The sequence below is a fragment of the Durio zibethinus genome, chromosome 27 (assembly GCF_047325235.1).
Source record: "Durio zibethinus cultivar Kanyao isolate XHJ-2024 chromosome 27, ASM4732523v1, whole genome shotgun sequence".
Classification (NCBI taxonomy): domain Eukaryota; kingdom Viridiplantae; phylum Streptophyta; class Magnoliopsida; order Malvales; family Malvaceae; genus Durio; species Durio zibethinus.
In genome coordinates this window covers 11,950,900-11,958,802 of record NC_143188.1, presented here as the reverse complement: position 1 = coordinate 11,958,802, position 7,903 = coordinate 11,950,900, and the positions used below count along the sequence as shown (strand labels likewise).

The 7,903-nt window shown below is 31.9% G+C and overlaps 1 long non-coding RNA gene across 1 annotated transcript; it reads left to right on the top strand.

Moving 5' to 3' along the window:
• The first annotated feature begins 6,071 nt into the window (after window positions 1–6,071).
• Window positions 6,072–7,657, top strand: LOC111279434 (uncharacterized). The gene is made up of 2 exons (XR_016334711.1): window positions 6,072–6,722; window positions 7,236–7,657. It is a non-coding gene; the product is annotated as an uncharacterized LOC111279434 (long non-coding RNA).
• Window positions 7,658–7,903: the final 246 nt, after the last annotated feature.

Sequence of the window (7,903 nt, the reverse complement as noted above, 5' to 3'; positions counted from 1 at the left end):
AGTTGCTATGATACAATCTAGTTTCATGCACAGCATCCTAGGAAGCAAGAAGTAAACCATGGTGGATTGCCTGCACAATTGATTTTAGGAACACCTCATTGCCACCTTGTGCGGCCCAAATTTGCTTGCTTGCAGACCATTCAGCAGTCCTTCATTCTGGTACTTCTAGAGTAAAGATGATAGACCCTCGGTGCACATTAGAAATAGATAAGAAAAAAGTGGGTTTCCTTATTGAAAACCACTTTCTGGTTTGAAGGAATCAATTAGTTCACCATTAACCATTATTAAATAGGACACTAATGTAAGACACCCTATAATCAGATTAATCCCACGCCTATGAAAACCCAGCATAGTCATCATTTTAGTAAGAAAATTCCATTCCACCCAATTATACGCTTTGCTCATATCTAGTTTTAAATAAAAAAACCCATCCCTTCCATGCTTCATAGATTTCAATGTGTGCAAGAGTTCATAAGCAACCAAAAATATTATTAGATATAAGACATCCAGGAACAAATGCACTTTGAGCTTGGCTACTACAAAAAGGTATGATGGATTTTAGTCTATTGACAAGCACCTTTGCTAAAATTTCATAGATTACATTACATAAGCTAATTAGTCTAAACTAAATAATATTATCAGGGTCTTTAATTTTGGGAATAAGAACAATGTGTGTGTGATTTATAGCCTCCAAACCCTTATCTCTATTAAGACATGCTAGGCAAAAAGTAATAATATCAATACCAACAACGTTCCAAAATTTCTTATAGAAATGGGCAAGCATACCATCTGGCTTAATGGCCTTTGTTGGGTGCATCTATTTAACAGCATTCAGGACTTCCTCAACTTGGAACTCTACAAAGAGTGAGCTATTCATTTTGTCCGATATCCGTGATTCCACTACCTTTAAAACATCATTGAAATTGCTTGTGGAAATTTTTTAAACATATCTCCCTCACATCAATCCTCATTTTCATTCTATAGCCTTTTAATGAAATTCCTTTTTTTTTCTTTGGGACGCTTATGTGTGAAAATATGTAGTGTTTTTGTCCCCCTCCCTCTCCAAGATATTCATGCCTTCTGCCACCAGAATACTTCCTCCCTTTTTAGAAGCACGTTTAGCTTTTCCTTTATATTCCTTTCTCTTTCAAGTACATCATCAGACACACTTTCCAATTGATGGCTTTATAGCTCATTTTCAAGACATTGATTCTCTGCCTCATATTATTAAATCTTCCCTCATGCTATGGTTTCAAGAATGCCTGCCCTTTGTAGGCTTGGACTTACACCTCCATGCACAGTAATCATGAATGCTTAATCACTTCTCTGTGTTCAACGTCATTGGCACATGTAGCTTTAAACCAAAATCTAGCCTTTTTTTTGTTTCCTCTTACTTTCATTTCCTTCTACATTTAATAGTATGGGCACGTGGTCTGAGGTTTTGGCCACCAGATGTTGAATCTCGTTGCTGCCAAACCTTTTTATCTATTCTTTATTTGCCACCCACAGTCTAATCTTTCTCTCAACAAGCAAGTTACCATTCTCCCCTTTGCCCACGTGAATTAGGGCCCTTTAAATCCTAGGTTATCAAGTCCACATTCCTCCAAAGACTTCCTAAATTCGATCATTTGACTTTTCCTTCGAGGACAATCACATTTTTCATGGGTCCACATAATTTCATTAAAGTCTTCCATGCATAGCCACGGCAACTCACTTTGATTTTTGAGGTTTCCTAATGGAGCCCATGCTTCATTTATTTTGCTTGCCTGAGGTTCTCCATAAATTCCTGTAAATCTTCATAGCATTAGATCAGATTCTGTAGTGATTTCCATATCAATATGGCACTTAGAAAAACTAATAAGGTTTAATTGGGTATCTTCCTTCCATAGCATGGCTTGTCCCCCACTTCTTCCCTCAGTGTTGACTCTAAAATATGCCTCCATTCCATAGGTTCATTTTATTCTATCTAATTTCCTCTCATGTTGTTTAGTTTCACTAATATAAATTACATGGGGATCTTCCTTTCTTATCAGCTCGTGAAAACCTCTAACAACACAGGTTCCCAAGCCCACAACAGTTTCAAGTAATGCCCCCCATTATCCTCAGCGAGACTAGTAACTAATCTCCATCATTTCCATAGTCAACAAAATATCCCTTCTTGGTTTCTTCATTTTGCGTTCAACCCCATTCGGTTCCTCAAGTTCTTGTTCATGTCCTTGGTTTCTTTTTTGTCCATTCAGTATTAGTTCATTCTACTCATTCTATTGTATTCGAGCCAAAATTTTTCACTTTTTCCTTAGTGGATTCTCCTATGTTACTGTTATTCCCCCTTTCTTTCCTATTACTATAACTTGGCTATTTTCCTTCCTTGTCCTCACCATTTGCCGTTATTGTTTTTTACCGGCCATCTTTCACAATTTCATGCTTTTTGTCCCCACGTGTAATGAATGAATTCATGTCACTATTTTCACTATCCCTCTTTGACTCATTACTCTTGGTAAGCTCATTTGCATTTTCTGTTGTGTCCCCATTTGGCTCTTTTATTCCAATCATTCCTCTTTTAGTTACAGTCCCTACCATTTCCCCTATATCATCTACATCCACCCAAATTCTTGCATGTAAAGTCATAACATATTGGTCCATAAACCGATCGTTAGATACAATAAGAGTAATCACCACCAATCTTTTTTATTAAATGTGCAATTAGTCATCTAATAATCAATTTTTTTATAGACATCTTAAACTTGACCTAAGTTCTTAAAAGAATAGGTTTTGTTTTGCATTACAGAATTAAGTTTGAAAGTTTAGGTACGTGTAAAAAAAGTAATAGCACCTACAAATGCCATTTTAAGGAGGTACCATTTAATTTTAAATTATCTTGAAAAAATCTTAGTTTAAATGGTATTTTATTTTGTTAAATTTTAGTATTTAAATATTGGAAATAACTTTTAAGATTTTTTCATCAATTTAGTAAAATTCTTAAAAATACTTTCTCATTTCAAGAGTATTCAAGAATCTCATTTATTTTTGTTAAAGAGACTCTATCCTTGGAAAAAAAGGTTCCGTCAGTTATTTTTTTCCATTAAATTTTACTTTATTGAAAATATATCTAAATTTTTTAATATTTAAGCCAAATTCAAAAATATTTTCTCACATAAAATTTTTTTTAGATAATCATCAATTTTTAATTACTAAGAATTTTATCCTCGAAATTTATTTTTTATTTTGGTAAGTTTTATTTGTAATATTCTAAATTTTTTACAATTTGTGCCAAATTTGGAAAAACTTTCTAACATAAAGATTTCTTAAAAAATTGACCATTTGAAATTCTTAAAAATCTCATCATTGAAACATTGTTAATTCATTCCCAAAATTTTAACAATTTATTTATATATATTCTTTGAAAATAAATACATATTAGTGTTATTAAAATTTTAGCTAAAATTTTCTTCTATTTGGATTAAATTTCAAAAAATCTTACATCTAAAAACTTTTAAAAAATCTCTTATTCATGATCCTTAGAATCTTATCACCAGATTTATTTTTTTTATTTTATTATTTCTAAAATTTTATTTGTAGTCTTATTTTTACTATGTTTTAAATTTACGTGTTAATTATCATCATTGGAATTTTATCTATTTTTGCCACCATTCTCACAAAAATTTGAAAAAAAAAATCCATTTAAAAAAATTTAAGAAAATTAACTATTCTAAATTTCATTTATTTCCCAACAATTAAACTTTTTTTTTAGAAATATTTTCAATCTAAAAGAGAATTTAAAAAAACCAAATAAAAATATATAAAGAATAAAAGAAAAAAACCCAAAAATAAAAAAATAAACTGTAATCAACAGCTCAAATCAATTCGGTTCGATTTAATTCAGTTCAAGTGGTATAAACCGATCTAGACTGTTGTTCTGGTGGTCTAAATACTCAGTGGAGTGGGACAGGTCGATTATGGGCTAAGGCGTTGGTCACTTGTCGATTTAGGAAGATTCGGTTCATTAACACCAAAACGGGCATTGTTTTGTTAAGTGTATAAAAGTTGAGTTTTTTCACTATTCTTTTAGTTTTCTTTTTTTCTTCTCTCTCTAAAAATGCAAAATTCTCTAACTTCTCTGTACATATGTGCTGGCCAAACTTCAAACCTAATGCAAAAAATAGTGGTTCTCCTCCATGTCGGTCACCGCACCTTGCCACCGACCTAAACCCAATCAAGCCCAAAGTTTCACTGTTGCCTCCTCTTGGCTTCTTCAGCTTCAACATGACCTCTAATTTTTGAAAATCGCCCTTAAACGGTGTAGATCTAAAGCCAAAATCGTGGCATTTCCACCATAGTTGTTAATTTTCTTTTGATACTAATCGTGCCGGCCGGTACTCTTTAGTTATGCCAAAATATAATTCATCTAAAGATATTTTTCATAACAAGTTTGGTATCGGATAACATATATTGTTTTTGTTAGTATTATAAATGTAAAATATATTTTGTAATTTTTAATTTTTTTTGTTGTTTGACTATTTTAACTTAATAAAAATAAAATTAATTGATAAAATAATCATTAAAAGTTGAGTTTTTCTATTTTTTATTATAACTTATTTTCTTTTATATTTTATTTTTTCAAACCAAAGTTCATAAGTATTTCAATTTCTTTTAAGAAACAAATTGTGCTTCTTTTCTAAAGTTTAACAATGCTAAGGTTAATTTTTTTATTTTTTTGTTTTTAACTTAATATTTGCATAAAAATACTTATTTAAATATCATATAATCAGATTAAGTGTTTAAAAATATCATGAAAAAAGATCTCCTAACAAACATGTAGATTGTTGCCTATCACCTTTGCTGCCCCGCCCTGTCAAACCCAAAACTTCTTCCTCTTACCCTTCTTTTTGGTTTAAAATCCTAGAAACACTTAACCACAAAGCCAAATGATCAACTCATTGTTGAAAATTTTTTTATATTTTGTGTTTGCAATTGGTGATTTACTCGCTGGTTTCTTCGATTGTCAATGATGCTTGCTAGTTTATGTTGCTTACTTCGATGATGATTTTCTGTGTGTCATTGCCTGTATCTCTATCAATTACTTATTGATGTTCGATTGTGATTCACTGCAATTGTGAGATTTTTTCGATTGTATTTTTATTTGTTGGTGAGATGGCACCAAAGTAATGAAGTGGTGCTCAGGTAGAGATGGTACAATGGTAGTGGTGAATGAAAACTTGGATGGCCGTGTGTTTGTGCTTGGATGGTTGCTTGACTAACCAAAATGTGCTTGAATGTGCTCTTTAAATAAAAACTGAGTCTCAGCGAATTCAAAAATCAAAGATAAGATTACATTTCATAAGATTTTTCTACATAATCTCTTTTAATTTTAATTTTAATCCCACCAACTTTATCTTCAAAGGAATTTTATTCCAAACCGAATTCAAATATTATTATTTATCATTTTGTTTATTCTTTTTTTATTTTTATCTTCTTAAAATATATATTAAAATAAGAACAAAATAAAATAAAATACAAAAATACAATTGAATAAATGGTATTTGGATTTAAAATCCAAACTAAAGTCAAAACTCAAATGACAAACGCAAAATCAATAAGGCTAACCCGAAGCTCAATTAAAACCTTATAACGTAGATTATTATAAATAACATCTGACACTCACTGGAGATTTAAAAACATTTTAAATGATTTCAAACAAAAATAGGATGTTTGTATGTAATAATTCACATAACTTCCATGCAAATCATGGTTTTCCCGGGTTTTTCTCAAGCTTGGATGCGAGACCCAGCTAATGTCGCTCTAACGTACGTGTCCATTTTAAAGTATAATAGGTTCCAAAGCCTAGGGACAAGTGATGGGGAGGGGTAGGTTGGTATCAGTTTTCTAAACGTAAATTCGACAAGTGATGGGACAAAAACAATAAAATTGACATGCTAATCAGGACAAGGTAGGTATCATCTTTCTAAGCGTAAATTCGAGTATCATTTTCCTAAACGTAAATTACACAACTGATGCGACAAAAACAATAAAATTGACATGCTAATCAGGACGAGGGAGGCGTAGGCAGGTATTATTTTTCTAAACGTAAAGTCGACAAGTGATGTCATTTTTCTAAACCCTTAAACACTCAAATAGCTGTTTTCATCAATGTTATAATTGCGCAATATCTTAATGCACGAAAAGGACAGTACTCTCCATCGAGTATTATATAAACGTGCGTTTGGGAACTAAAGGGGGTTGTAAATTACTCGACACTCACAAGAATCAACTATGGCATCGGCAACTAACGTGTTTGGCGAGCCCATCACTGAAACTGTTGTGATGGGAATCCCGGAGTATGCGAAAAGGGCACGCCAAATCAGAGCAGATGTGGCTAGGCAATGGGAAGTAAGAGATGGTAAGTACGAAGAAGCTTTGGGATACGTGAACGAGTTGAAGAGGCAATGGGGCACTGAAGTCTCCATACTCTACCTGGTTTACAATGCTACCGGTGAACCATTGACCTTTGTCACTAGTCATGATTGGTTTGGGCACATTTACCAGACATATCCACAGATGATTGCAAATGGGCAGTGGGGTGGGTTTTGCATGTCAAAACTGCTGGGGCAGCTTCTGGTTCAGAAGCAGCGGTTGTTTATCGCGGCAAAAATATGGATGGAAAAGAAACTGACAGGCTGCTAGCTTGGAGCAACCCTTGGAAGATAATTGATCTTGACAACCAGGTAAAATTTTAAATTTAATAATAATAATAATTACTTATAGTAGTACAATTAATTTCCATCCTTTACTAATTATATATATAATTACTTAATCTTTTTTATAGTATAACATGGTCATTGGTATATCTTTTTAAGTTTTATTTAGATTTAATTCTCTTCTTTTTTTTTAATGATATTAGATATGATGATTTTAAATATGATATAATACTAAAATACAAAAAATATAATTAAAAATATAAAAAGATGACACATTTTAAAATTTTAATAAATATTATATATGTATTTAATAAAAAAATATTTATTATACGTTTTGACATGTCCACATACATTGTAATATAAAAAATTTTCGAATTTTATATGCATTAGATATGAAATAAATAAATATATATATATATTAGAATTATCAAATCTAAGTATTACGAAGCATTCAAAATCTCTTTTCAATATGCTAGCTCTTATAAAATTCGACTCTCATTCTCGTTGACAAAGAAAAAGTAATGCAATGCATGCATGCAGGCTTATGCTGAGATCCACGAAGCTGGCTACTTTGAAAGGATTGACTGGGGGGAAATTGCCAAAAGCTTAGAAGCGGCTAGTCGTCAGCATCATGCGGCATGGGAAGGATGCGTCGCAGACGTAACGACGGAAAGTGATACTTCTCCTGTCTATAAGGCAGTGCTCTCACTTGAATAAGCTGTAACTCGCTGTTTTTGTTATATCTATATCATCTATAAGGGCGAGAAAATGCCACTACCTAGGCAGTTAAAGATAATAATAAATACATAATGCCCTTATCTTGTCATGTATTTATAATTATAACTAACGTGTGTGAAACCTTATCAATCTGTTGTTGGTGATAATAACATCGTTCTCTTTTATGTTTGTCTTTAAAAAATTTAAAGCATAATGTTTGTGGTATTATATCACATTTTGTTAAATTTTCAATTTTCACTTTTCACTTTTTTTTTCTAACCATTTTGCTACATGGTGGGAGGGGGACTAACATATGTAATTTCCCCTTTCAAGATCCTTTTATTTGCAGTGGCAAAACTTTTAAAGTTGTTCAAAAGTATTAGTAAGTTTTTGCAAGATTTCTCTTAAAATAATTATGGAATAAGTTGTATAATTAAAACCCTTTTCATTACTACTAGAAAATAAAGTGTAGCAGCATGTGCAACTTTTGT